The following is a 15,113-nucleotide window of genomic DNA, read 5'->3' on the forward strand; positions in this document are numbered from 1 at the left end:
ATGAAGAAGTTCGCGATGGATGGAAACGTAGCAGCATGAGCATGATTTATAAAGGAAAGGGGGACAAAGCTGACATAAACGACTGCCATCCTATAACAGGGGCATCAGTGTACAGGCTGGCGATGCAGATTTCAAAAAAAGACTGCAGGAATGTATAGAGGATGAAGGGGTGCTGGCGGAACTGCAGAATGGGTTTCGGAAACACAGGAGGTTGGAAGACAGTCTGTTCTCACTGACGCAGTGCATCGAAATAGCAGAAAAGGAACACAGACCCCTGTGGCTAGCATTTTTGGATATCAAGGAAGCTTACGATAGCGTGGTTCGAGAGGAATTGTGGGGAATTCTGGACACACTAGGCGTGAAAAATGTAGTCAATAATCTTTTAAAGGATATCTATAAAGGTAACAAGGTAGTTATAAAGTGGGTAAAACAGGTATCCAAGCTTGCAGATGTAAAATGGAGGCTTAGGCATGGGTGTCCCCTGTCACCCTTATTATTCGTGATTTACCTACGAGGATTAGAGGCCAAATTAGAGGGAAGTGAACAAGGCTTCAACCTCTCTTTAGTCAAACAAGGAAAACTCATTGATCAGGCACTACCAGCAATAATGTACGCAGATGATATAGTGCTAATGGCCAACAACAAGGAAGATTTGCAGAGATTGGTGGACATCTGCGGTAATGAGGTAGATAGGTTAGATTTCAGATTCAGTAAGGAAAAATCAGCAGTAATTATTTTTAATGACAATGAAGGTAGTGAGCTTAGAATACAGGAGGTCATACTAGAGATAACCCATAGATACAGATATCTGGGCGTATGGATAAGCAATGGGGCAGGGTACCTGAGTGAACACGAAATATACGTTACGACTAAAGGTAACAGCAATGAAGCGGTAATGAAAAACAGGGCACTGTGGAATTACAATAGGTATGATGTAGTGAGAGGAATATGGAAAGGGGACATGGTTCCTGGTCTGACTTTCGGCAATGCGGTCTTGTGCATGAGGTCAGAAGTAAAGCAAGATTAGAAATTAAGCAATGAGGAATAGGTAGGCTTGCCTTAGGAGCTCACGGGAATACACCAACTCCGGGAGTGCAAGGTGATATGGGATGGACATCACTTGAGGGCAGGGAAGCTTGCAGCAAGATAAAATTTGAGAAGCGATTGAGAGAAATGGGTGAGGAGCGTTGGGCTAGGAAGGTATTCAGCTACTTGTACACGAAGAATCTCGATACAAAATGGTGGAAGCGAACCAGAAAATCGACTGGTAAATACTTGGAAAATAGCAAGGGCCAAACCAAAAGAAATTATCGGTTAAGAAGAAGGTGAAGGAAGGTGAGACCGATATGTTGAGAATTGGAATGCTTAAGAAGTCCGCACTAGAGATCTATTGAACTTTTAGGCAGGAAATTGCCAAAGAAAGGATATATGATAATACTCGGGGTAACTCTCTACTGTTTGAGGCCAGAACAGGAGTATTGCGAACCAAGACATATCGGGCCAAATACGAAGGGGTAGACAGGGTATGCAGTGCGTGTGGAGAGGAAGAAGAAACTGCCGAACACATGATAATGTTCTGTAAAGGGCTTCACCCTATAGTTCAGGATGATGGCGCAGAGTTTTTCAAAGCACTGGGAATTAGGGACAGTGACGGCAAAATAGACATTGAGCGGGTAGAATTAACTAGAAGAAGGTTATTTGATTGGTGGCGAAGGTCAAGGCACGAGTGAAAATTAAACCATTCACTGCAAATTACGAATCTTCAACCTTACTATTTAAAAGAAAAAAATAAATCTAGTTTTTGGTTCATTAGGTATTACCTCTTGGTGGCGCTAGCCACCGCCCGATCTACAAGGTGCAGCCATGTCTATCCATCCATGCGCGCGCGATTACACTGAAGACCCATTCATTCGAAGAAAAGTCGTCAAGGGTACGAGGCGCCGTAGTTTATTTGCCCTGCCACCCCTACTTGCTTAGCTTTCAGCATTTTCGTCGAGACAAGGGAGGATATAACGCGATCGCAGCATGCGACAAACCTTTGTAACCCAACTCACAATAGAAAACTCTTAAAACTTTTAATAAATGTTTATTCGAGCTACAAAAAATTAGAAAACATTCCTGTGTGCTTGGCGCAACTTTCTTTTAATTAAAAAATGAAAAGAGAGACTCTCCTTATTCTTGAAAAGATTTTGAACACGTGCGTACAGTTTCGACGTTAAGTGCTGGTAAATTAGGTGACCCGAAATTTTTGGTTATAACGCTTGCAACCTTGAAACTATAGTGAACTAGAGTATTCGAGTTCACTATACTTTAAATAGTCTATACGCATGATGGGTGCGAACTACTTACGCTATTGTTACTTTTTTGTGTAGGGGAACGCTAGCTGGCAACGACAAGATGTGTCGTGTAAAGCCCCTGCGTCATTTCTGCATGAGCTCTACGAGTTTTCTATCTATGTTGTGGAAATTTGTGGGTGCGGCCAATTTCGACTATTTTCGTGGCTTTCTAAAATGGTTCCGCATCGACTAGCACCACAGCTTTAAGTGACTGGAACTTATTGCTTTAAAAGCTCAAACGCACTTTCCTATCGTGTGAACTCGATAAAGCCAATGTAGGCCGCTACCGTGTGCGTTGCGCGTGCTCAATGGCTCTTGCGAATGAACACTCTGACGCTATTGCGTGTCTGGGACCCTCGCGGATGACGTACGCGTGACGCCTAAATCTTGACCATATAGATTTTCAAGACTACTCAGCTCCCCGCCTTCCAACGCAAAATGGACCCGGTGATATGAACGCTGGGACTGACAGCCAAAATCAGGCGGATGGAACCTGGCAGACGCAGCTCACTCTTCGCCAAAAAAAACTGTTGCAAATAAGAAAGCCAAATCAGTGAATTTTCGGGGACGTTGAACCACCACCAGAGATTCACTGCGGAAGCAACCGGTAAATCTAAACACGGACTAACCTACAGGCGGCTGCCCTCCTTGCCCAAAGACTTTTAGAAAGTCGCGTGACCCCATCAATGGGTACCGGTCAAGAAGCTGACTAGTCCATTACTTGCGGACGCCGTCAAAGCTGCTCGCGGTGGACACATATCAGATGAACAATATTTGGTCAGAGTCAAATGAGGTTCCAAAATCTTGCGCCCCACCTGTAAGTGGCGAACTACGTTAGTCGTATTACCAGCCTAAGCATCAACGACCGGCCGCACTCAGTCACTGCCTATGTAGCGACAAGTGCAAAAATAGCCAAGGGCGTCGTTAGCGGATTGGACCCACACACGACGCTTGAAGCGCTAAAAGCCAATCTCCCCATACACGCGCAAGGAGTTGAAGTTCTCCAATTACACAGGCATTTCGAAACAACAAGACGTCTGTTAAACATTTTTGCGAGGGATTAAACCTCGGCACATCCATTACAACGGCGTAGAACTTGGTTGCTACTTTTGCATACCAATGTCAAGAAAACTCTGTGCTCGACGCATTGATCACCAAGGCAGAACTATTCGCAGCAGCGCAAACAGCAAATCGCAATACTGCCCTCGACCTGACCAGTTAACAAGTGCGATGATCCGAATCCTAAGCGACGAACACCTAGAACAGCTTACTCAGTATTAATGCGGTAGGGGTAAAGAGCCCGTTTAGCGGAAAATTTGGTGTCGGCGTCGTTGGTTGAGTGCAAAAAAAGCATAATCTTGAGCGTGGCCGAAAAGTTGACAACGATGCAAAAAAATAAAATATGAGTGATAAAAAACACCGGACCAGAGTGCGGATCGAACCAGTGTTGCTAAGGTTTGAGTGACGATCGAACCCGGGCCTTTTGCGTGGCAAGCGGGTGTTGTACCGCGCGGCAACTTCTCTGTTTTTTTTCTTTTTTTGTGCATGAAAGCATCACCAGTAATGGTAAACTATGCCCAAAATACTTCATCAAAAGTCAGGCAAACACACACAAGCATTCACAGGGGGAAGCCACTCCAGAACGGGATCAAAAATTGGGGGACCCTGAAGCTTCGCCTTCGAGAGTTGAACGCGATAGCAAAATCTGGCCCCTAGTGCACCCTTGAACCGCTAAGTGCATAAGCTTCGCCTTCAAGAGTTGAACGTGATAGCGAAATCTGGCCCCTAGTGCACCCTTGAACCGCTAAGTGCATACTTATTATATGTTTTGCTACATACACACACACGCACACACACACACACCCACATGGTAGATCGTACCAGCACGCGCGCTCGAATGGTACATACAGGTTTTTTCATCTAAAGCAACAGTCGCATGGCGTCGAAGATACAGGCCACGCGCTCGCCATCTCGGAGGACAATGCCTCACAGATGGCAGCACATTATCTAGCGTTTGCTGTTTGCTTGATCAGTGTCTCTCGAGAGGGAAGATATGTTTTCCGCTAGATGGACATAGTTACCAATTTTTAGGGCTCTTTGAAAGTTCCTGTCTGTTTTTAGCGGCGATGGCTGCACTATCCTGGCCTTTTTGACGTAGTTTGAGGACTCCCAAACGCGCCTACAATTCGCCGAATGGGCTCGTTTTCGTCGTGACACCTGTCGAACAAAATGGGCTAATGGGCCCTGAAACACTTTTTCTAGTAATCACGGAATTAATTCACTAGAAGAGCTCATTGCCTCATGAATCTAACACCACAAAAATTTTAGGAATCCGTCCAGTGCGAGTGGAGTTACAAAGGTTTGGCGCATGCTGCAATTGCAGTTTCTGTTCTCTCGTCCCGTCGAAAACACTGGAACCGAAGCAGGGAGGGGTGGCAAGGGCAAAAAAGCTAAGTCACCCTCGCCGCGTGACCTTGAGCACTTTTTTTTTCTTTGAATGTAGGGGTCTCCCGCGGCGATCTCTGTGATGAGCTTTTCGCTCACGGATAGTTTTCTCTCACAACCAACAAGGCCAACGCCAACGGCGTAATCTCTGCGACATGAGCTCTCTAGTGCTATCGCGTTAAAAGTCTCAACAACACTGTGCAAGCGTGGCTTCAGAACCGACGAGCATGTGAGTCAACCTGGTTCTACCAGGGTATCTTCCATCAGGTCACCAACACTCGTTTTGGAGGCGATGAGGAAAGCTGAGGACACGTCGAACGAAGTACGCTCTCCGAAAAAGTTGAGAACGGAAGATCAGACGGACAACATGCAGGAGGGGACATCGACCTACTCCTTCATTGATGAAGATATTCAATATGATGAAGAAGCAGATTCTTTCACTCAAGTGACATGTAAAAAGAGTAGATTAGAGAAATTCCTGTAGTATTCCGACCAATAGAGGAAACGAGAACCGTCTGGAAAGTAAACCCAAAGTTTGTAGCCTCGAAAATTGTTGCAATTGCTAAAGAGAAAGTGCGTTCTTTTTGAGTGAACAAAGATAAAAGTTTCTTAGTCAGCGTGAGCTCTCTTGCTTCAGCCAAAAGCTTGTTGTCTTCTGCGCAGGGGGCTGGCTTGCTGGTGAAGCCATTCATTCCAAAGTCTTACATGCGAAATGTAGGCAAAATCAGACATGTGCCTCTAGAGTTCACAGAAGAACAACTTACAGAATATTTAAAAGAGGCAAGAGTGATATCGGCTAGACGCCAGACTCGTTACATACGACAAGAAGATGGCATTGTAGCATCGCGCCTACTGAGAAGTGTGATTTTACAATTCAGATATGACTGACCTCTTCCAGAGAAAGTATTTCTTGGATTTACAAGTTATCCAGTCGAGGAATATCTGGGTCCAGCAAGACGCTGCTATGATTCTCGTTGGTTTGAACATTTGGCAAAAAACTGCCGAGGAACAAGGTGCTGCAAAATATGTGCCGAAGACCACCATCACAAGGACTGCAAATCGATAACATATCATAAGTGTACCAATTGCAAGAAGCCCCACGCTTCTTCGTTCTCTGGATGCCCGCAGAACAAGGCGGCTTCTATTCAATATCAACATGACGTCATCTATGGTCGCACGCAACAGCATGACGCGCCTGAGCCCAGCATGAACACCATTAACCCTGCACGGCATCTACGACCGCCAGGAGCAACTCAGCCGTTGTTACTAACACAGTGGAACTGCAGAGGTCTCAAGAACCACAAGAAGCGGGCTCATTTCCGCCTCTATCTTGAGACCTTTGAGTTCCTCGTTGCCGTGGTTGCCCTTCAGGAACCCGGCTCGGACGTCAAACTCACAAATTACACTACATTTCAACACAACCCGGAGACATGTATACTTGTTCACAAGCAATATACCGCCCAGGAAGTCAGACTCCCCACAACACCGCCTTTCCCATACACAATGGTGTCGGTGCTGCCTATAAGGCGATCCGACCCACCTGTTCATATTTTAAACATTTACTGTCCCCCAAAGCTTAAGAACGTCACGTTCAGCGAAACTTTCACACAAGCTATGCAGGTGGCAGGACGGGACCCCCTCCTGATCGTCGGCGACTTCAATGCCCCAAGCAGGTTATGTGGTTACCCACGAGAGGACACGCGTGGAAGGAAGCTTGCGGAACTTCTTTCTACACTTGGACTCACCCCCCACACTGATCCCGCCAGCCCAACACGTGTAGGCAACTCTGTTCAACGAGATACTTGCCCGGACCTCCCAATTACACGCAACATACGCCATGCCGACTGGCTGAACACACAGGACACTCTCGGTAGTGATCATTGTGTATTAAACACAACTGTGTACATGCGTCCCTTAAAACGCCCACTTACACAAGCTCGTATCCCAGACTGGACAACTTTCCGCACCACTCTACCTATTGTAGACCCTCTCCAGTCGGGATACGACACCTGGTCTAAATCACTGACGTCTACACTGAAACAACACGAACAGCTGATACAGCTCACGGAAACTCAAACGGACGTGGACAACCACCTCCTCCATCTTTGGCAGGCCCGCCGCAGCCTCACCAAACGATGGAAAAAACAGAAACATAACAGACGCCTCAAGAAACGCGTCCTAGAACTCACGGAGCAAGCTGCGGAATATGCTGCTCAGCTAGCCGACACTAACTGGGTGGACAGGTGCAACACGGCTGCACGCCAGATGTCTGGTCGCAACACGTGGCGCCTGTTTCGCGCTCTCATCGATCCAACAAAAACACGCACGGAAACTCAACGTCACTTACATAAGGTCATGCACAACTTTACAGGAACGACAACACAGCTGGCAAACACGCTCAGGGACCGATACCTGTGCACCACCAAGGACCCCTGGACGGCCGCATACTCCTACGCAGGCAAAAAGAACACGCAGTTGGACACCCCGTTCCAGCTCCACGACCTCCAGGCGGCCTTACGCAAGATGAAGCGTGGCACTGCACCAGGGCGTGACCAGGTTACGGTCAAACTGTTGGCCAATCTTCCCGACGCAGCCTACGCCACGCTCCTCAAATACATCAATAGCATTTGGGACGGAGAAACTCCTCTCCCTCTTGAATGGAAATCAGCTCTCGTGACCTTCATCCCAAAGGCAGGTAAACCTATTGACGTGGAGAACCTTCGCCCCATCTCCCTCACGTCTTGTGTCGGCAAGCTGATGGAAACGATGGTGCGCGACAGACTCTCCGAGTTTCTAGAAACACAGCACACTTTTGCGGACACCATGTTTGGATTCCGCCCTCAGAAGTCAGCCCAGGATATACTTCTACAGCTCCATTATGACATATTAGATCCTGTTGAATGCCCCCACAATGACAACGTAGTCCTGGCCTTGGATCTTAAAGGCGCATTCGACAACGTGAAGCATGAGGTAATCCTTGACCACCTCAGTCAGACCAACTGTGGTTATAAAACATTCAATTATGTTAGACAATTTCTTACAGACCGTCGAGCCTACATACGCATACAAGATGAGGAACATGGGCCTTACGTCATCGGCTCGAGGGGAACTCCTCAAGGCGCGGTCCTCTCTCCCCTCCTATTTAATATAGCCATGCTTCATCTTACCCCCAAATTGGCTTCCTTACCAGGGATACATCACGCTCTTTACACGGATGATATCACGATCTGGGCCACGCAAGGTAACCTGGGTCACATGGAGTCATGCCTGCAAGCAGCAGCGACTGTAGTCGACGACTACGCAACCTACTGCGGACTCCAGTGTGCCCCGGCTAAGTCAGAATTTGTGCACGTACGTCCCTCCCCTCAGGACACAACTCAGCTCCATATCAGTCTTGCCTCGGGACCGATCCGTGAGGCCAAGGAGATCTGCGTCCTTGGCCTCTTCATACACCACCAACGCAAGGCCGACACCACAATAGCCAAACTTCGCACGGTGGGAGACCAGGTGGGCCGTATGGTCCGCCGGGTCTCCAACAAGCGGGGCGGATTACGAAGCAGGGATGCAATGCGGCTTGCCCATGCTTTCGTAACGAGTAGAATACTCTACTCGACTCCCTACTTGCACCTACGCAAACACGAGGATGATCAACTCGAGGTCATCCACCGTAAAGTTATCAAGCGGGCTCTCGACCTCCCTATCACCACGTCCAACCAGAGACTTCTGGCCCTAGGCGTGGTGAATACCTACCGGGAACTTCGAGAAGCCCACCTCGTTAACCAAAACACGCGCCTTGCACAGACCCATTCCGGTCGCCGCCTCTTGGACCGAATACACATCAAACACAATTACTATATTGAGGAAAGGGTGAGAGTGCCAGAACCTTGGAGACGCGCCCTCCGGGTCCGACCCCTTCCCCGCAACATGTCCAAAGAAAACCACAGTGGTCGCCGCCAGGCGCGCGCGGAAGCGTTGCAGCGACACTTTGGTCAAGAGGAACACGTGTGCTACGTGGACGTTGCCGGCCCGCACCATGGGGGGTGGTATACTGCCACAGTCATACACAACGCAAACACCGTAAACGGGCTCACTTTCAAAGCCTACAGCGCAACACACGCGGAGGAGGTTGCCATCGCTCTGGCTCTCACCTATCCCTCTTCTAAACATATCATCACCGACTCACGAGGGGCCTGTCGGAACTATCAGCTAGGGTGGGCTTCACCGCTTGCTCAGCGCATACTGGAACCTAGCTGCCGATACGTTAATCCAACTCCGCGAAATCTGGTTTGGGCACCCGGTCACCAAGGACTCAGGGGTAACGAACAGGCCGATCAGGCCGCCCGCGCACTCTCTTCCCGGGCTATCTCCCTGTCTTTGGAAGCCTACTCGCAATCAGACAATTCGGCCCTTTCATTCAAAGATATTACCAATTACTACAAGGAGGAGCACCGGCGCTATCCAGACCCTTGTAAGGGACTGCATCGCGCTGACGAGCGCCTCCTTTTAAAACTGTTTACCAATACCATACTGTGCCCGGCGGTGCTAAAACATTTCAATTCATCCTTTGATGGCACGTGCCAGTTCTGTGGTGAGGTGGCTGACACCTTTCACATCGTCTGGGCGTGCCAGTCTAATCCATCTATCCCCCCCAACCCCAATCCCACGAAAGAGGACTGGGAGGCGGTCCTGCTCGGCTGTCAAAACCTGAAGGCCCAAGAGGCTCTGGTTCAACGGGCGCGAGCGGCGTTGCTTGCCAATGGAGCCCCGGAATAGGGGTTCCACCTAGTGCTGTGAGGGTAGGAGGCCAATAAGGCCCCAACCCAATCACCTCTCTGTAACCATTTAATGGTTATTAAATGTTTTCACCACCACCACCACGACCGCCAGCACCTAAACGCCAGGACCCTGTAATGACAAACGCGCAAGCTGCAAGAGGACAACCAAAGCAAGAGAAAAGTGCGGGAACGTCAGCAAGCCAGCAGCAAGCTGGACAAGTGTTTCAGGAGGAACCTCGAGAGAAAAGTAACCACGTGGTTAACAACCGATAAAGCACGAGCACATCACGTCCAGTAAGCGTAATGCAACCAAAAAACTCCTCTGTGTCGATAGCTAATCTTGTCATACCAATGTTATTCTCGGCTTTAAAAGCCATACTAGCCGTGATCCCACACGATAACAACCTTCCTGAGATCAAAGCCATCTTGTCGATGAAACAGGTAATGTTACAATTAGCCACAACAGTCACTGCGCAAGCAAGACATGAATAATGGTTATCAAAATGTCGCGATCTTCCATTGGAATGCGAATAGGATTCGCCCTAGGTGTGCAGACAGAAAATTTGTGGCTCAGAGCTCCTTTTCAGTGTTAAGTATTACAGAGGCTTGGGTAGACACTACTTTTCGGTTATCGAACTACGTTGTGTATATGCCCTCTAGATTTACAGGACCAAGCAGAGGGATGATATGTGTGAGAAAAGATCTGCCAGCAGTACAGTTAAATGCTACATCATCGAATTATCCAGAATGTGTAGCATGTGAGATTAGATTTGGTCGAGCAAATATACCAGTAGTCAGCGTTTATCTCCAGCCTTCTACCGATATCTCGCTTTCTGTATTGACAGCACTTTTCCAGACGTACACGAAAGCTGTGATCTATTGTGGAGATATCAACGTTCACATTGCCATGTGGGGAAGTGCGTACTGCCATCGTCGTGGAAAGGACCTAAAAAAAGCAATTCAGGATAGTTCATTGTGCTTCATAAATGACGGTTCGGTGACGTTCATACGGGGTTTTAATTACTCGAGTTGCCTAGACCTCGCGCTCTGCTCACAAGATATTGCATCTGGGGCTTCATGGCGAACAGAAATTGAAACAAGGGGTAGTGATCATTTACCTATCCTAATACAGCATTCAAAACTATGCTTTTCTGAATATAGGTCCTCAGCAAAGATAACTAACTGGCAAACATTTCGTTATCATATATCACAGCAAGCAAATACTGTTACTCACACTTACAGATTCGTATAACTCATAGAAAACAAATTAAATCAGTGTTCCAAGTTCGTTAAAATTCCTGAAGGTTACGCTGAAGTAGAAGCTGGATATGAAAGACTTAGGGCCATTCACCGCAGAGCTGAAAGAAAATACAGACGTACGGGTCTACTTGAAGATCACCGCGACTGTCAAAAAACGCATGACTGCATGAGACGACAACTGCATAGACTAGGCACAAAGCGTTGGCGGGAATTCTGCTCTTCGCTAACGCAACTTGCACCCGAGTCAAAATCATAGAATGTTCTACACCCTTTAGGTGGGACAGTAACACATTAAACATTTAGAGCCTTAGGTTTAGTAAAGAATGTACCGAAAACAACCATTGTGGACGAGTTTGTTATCCTATTACATGACCAAGTGCACCGGGGCACACGCCTGAACACATTAGGTCTGTTGGGGATATTGAAGCATTGATAACTTTTTCTCTCAATAGACATCATGGTGATGATGTCCTAGATCATCCGTTTTCATTGCAAGAATATAATAACGCCCTTGCAGCGTGCTGACAGTGGACAGCAGCTGGTCCTGATAGGATAACATATGCAGCATTAAAAAACCTGGGTCCTGTTGCCACATATACTTTGTTGAAGATATTTATTAATGCATGGAGAACAGAGTGCCTTCCATAAGCCTGGAAAGTTGCAAGTGTGGTCCCAATTCTCAAACCCGGAAAAACGCCGTTATCTATAGATTCTTTCCGTCCTGTCAGACTAAACAGCTGTTTTCGTAAACCTATGGAAAATATGATAGATGCAAGACTTCAGTGGTGGGTTGAATGTACGAAAGGGCTTCCAGTAAATATGGCAGGGTTTCGTAAACGCCGCTACACCATGATATGCCATTCTAGACATTGTAACTTAAGTAGATCGTGAGAGGAGCTGTGGAAGAATCATCGTTGCAGTATTTGTATATATAAAGCGAACATTTGACACAACCAGCCACGCTCATATACTACACGGTTTAATTCAGTTGGGAATAGTAGACAGAACACTAAGATGAATTTTAGAATTCTTAAGAGACAGAAAAATTTTCATTGACACGGCTGACGGTAAAAGTAGAGAGCATGAAGTTAGTCAAGGAGTCCCACAGGGTACCGTACTAAGCTCATTTTTATTTAATTGCGTTATGGCTGAAATATCCCATATCCTAACTACTAAATTTAAATATTTCATATATGCAGACGATCTGTGCATTTGGGCATCAGACACAAGCACTCATGCAGTTCAGCAAAAACTTCAAGATGCGCTGACAATATTCAGTGACTTTTTTTAATAGTTGAGGCATGATTCTTTCTCATGAGAAAACATCTGTACTTCCATTCACAAGGAAAAGCCTTAAGAAATTCAGACTTCAGATAGGCTCTCAGCGCTAACAACTTGTGCGACAGCACAAATTTTTAGGGGTTATTTTAGACAGACGTGTCTTGGGCAGCGAAGATAAAATCATTAGAGGACAAAGTCAACTCCCTAATCGATATATTACGTCGACTGACCCGAGTGAGATGGGGTAGTTCATGCTCTTCTTTATTGCGTGTACATTCCGCAATCATTCGACAAATAATAGCTTACTCTGCCCCGGTTGTACATGGGATATCACGCAACTTAGAGGAGAGTATTCATAGGTTGTTGGCCAGAAGCCTTCGTATATGTCTTGGTGTACCGCGAGCATCTGCCTGTGCATTAGTAATTGCGGAGTCTCGTAAACCGAATTTCCATGCTATGAGACTTACGGGAACTTGCCAGCATTAGCTTCGGTTGGCAACTCAACACGCTAATCATCCCCTATACCGAGCTATTCAGGAGAGATCAGCTGCAACAATACATAAAACTATAGTAGATTTCAAGAGTTTACTGCCTACGCACGAATACCGCCCCCAGGTGCATCCCACCCACCATGGAACTCTCTCTCCCAGATAATAACTTCGATTCCGGAATAAAATTATAGGACTGATATGCCCACAATTGCAACGAAGCAATGGACATTAACACACCTTTATACGAATTGTGAAGACTATATTCACGTGTACACCAACGAATCATGTCTGAATCAAAGCTCTACGTAGGCATTCTTTGTACCTGCATACCAAGGGAGAAAAGCTTTTAAACTCAGCCATTCGCCCGTCCGTGCGTGCGTCTGTTCGTGCGTCCGCACGTTCTTCTGTGCGTCCGTCCCTGTGTTCATCCATGCATCCGTCCCTGCGTCCATCCATGCGTCCATCCGTCGGTGCAGCCATCCGTGAGTCCGTCCATGCATCTGTCTGTGTGTCCGTTCGTCCATCCATTCAACACTCCAAGTACCACCATCTCGCATCTTTTCATCATATATTCCGCATATGCACCGCCATCCAGCGGACATTCCAAGGACTAAACGATACACGCACACTTTCTTACGGCTTGCGCTTCATGTCTACTTCCCACCTTTAACCACCTCGAGTTCATGATATATACTAGTTCACTGTATTCATGGCACTGTGACCCTACGCTCGCTAAACCTTCTTAAAACCAAGGAGGTTATGTCCAGCGAGTATAACGTAGCAACCCTTTCTTGTCAGATACCGCCCCCCAGGTACAGACGCTTTACCGCCCCCCAGGTACAGACGAAGCATTCTTTGATAAGCTTAATGAATTTCTTTGCATGGTCCACAGTTGCTCTAGTAATATAATAGTTGGCGGTGATTTCAACGTTCCCTCAGTTATATGGGATACTGATTTTCCTGTACCATCTTCAACTACAGCGAAACGTTTAGTCGATATAGTCCTTTTTCATGATTTACCTCAACTAGTTAAGCAACCAACCCGCGTACAGAATGCTACTGCTACAACTCTTGATCTTTTTTTCGTTAGCAACAGCATGCTGCGTCGTGTGGCAGACACCAATGTGCTTGATGGAATATCCGATCACAAATTGGTTTACATGTGCATTAATCTTAATGACGTTTCAAAAGGCAAGAGGGAAGAACGCGTGGTGTCTGTCTTCTCGCGCGCAAAAGACGTAGAAATACTAGACACATTAGACTTACAATTTTCTCGATTCACATTACTTTCTGAATGTAGTACTTGTACTGTTAACCACCTTTGGTGTTTCTTCAAAAAGCTTGTGTTGCAGTGCGTTCATGACTTTGTGCCAGAAAAAGTGAAAATAATAAAAAATGTTAGCCCATGGATCACTATGGCAGTTGTTTGTTTGGGGCGAAAGTCAAACAGGATAAGAAAACAGCATCGTCAGGACCCCACTCCATCGACCATGCTTAAACTCAGTAACGTGCGTAAAGAATTAAAAGACAGTATCAAGGAAGCTAAAGATCAGTACTATAACGTCACTTTAGAAAACTTCTTGCTGTCATCCCCAGCGAAATTCTGGCAGCATTTTGCCCCAAAGAAAAAGCGTTTTCATAATATATGTGTAAATGGGACTATCGTAACTAATAAAGAAACTATTGCAGAATCATTTAACACGTTTTTTTGTTCAGTGTTTACTGATGACGATGGGAGAAGGGCATGTCCGAAAACGCTTCATGATATCCCACCAATAAGTGACCTTGCAATATCTGAGGAAGGAATCTTATCTCTGCTTCTTAACATAGATCCCAAAAAGACGCCTGGTATTGATAGCATACCTAACGCGTTCCTTGTGAGGTATGCTGAATGGTGCTCGAAGTTTTTGTGCATAATTTTTCAGAAGTCAATGTCACAGCGCGCGCTTCCAGATGACTGGAAATTCGGAAAAATTATCCCTATACCCAAATCACCTAACACTTCTCTCGTCTCCGCCTATAGACCAATTTCTCTGCTTTGCTCATGTGCGAAGGTATTAGAACATATTATATTTAAGCATCTCTCAGTTTTTCTCGAGGAAAATAATTTAATCAATGACCGACAACACGGCTTTCGAAAAGGATTCTCAACCGTCACACAACTGTTGGAAACCGTTCATGACATTGCAGCTATTCTAGATAGGCAAGGCCAGATTGACATGGTTTTCCTAGACTTCGAAAAAGCATTTGATCGCGTGTCGCATCCAAAACTTCTCGCAAAACTTAAACCTATACTAAAAAACAGCACAATAATTTCATGGATTGAGGCCTACCTTTCTTGTCGAAATCAAATAGTTTCTATAGATAACGTCCAGTCTGATTCACGACCGGTGAAATGGGGAATCCCTCAGGGCTCTGTGCTTGGGCCACTTCTTTTTTTAGTATTTATAGACGACATCGCCAATGACATCCCGGTTTCTATCAAGTTATTTGCAGATGATTGCATTCTTTATCAGGAAATACGT

Source organism: Rhipicephalus microplus, chromosome 1, assembly GCF_043290135.1.
Source record: "Rhipicephalus microplus isolate Deutch F79 chromosome 1, USDA_Rmic, whole genome shotgun sequence".
In the NCBI taxonomy this organism is placed as follows: domain Eukaryota; kingdom Metazoa; phylum Arthropoda; class Arachnida; order Ixodida; family Ixodidae; genus Rhipicephalus; species Rhipicephalus microplus.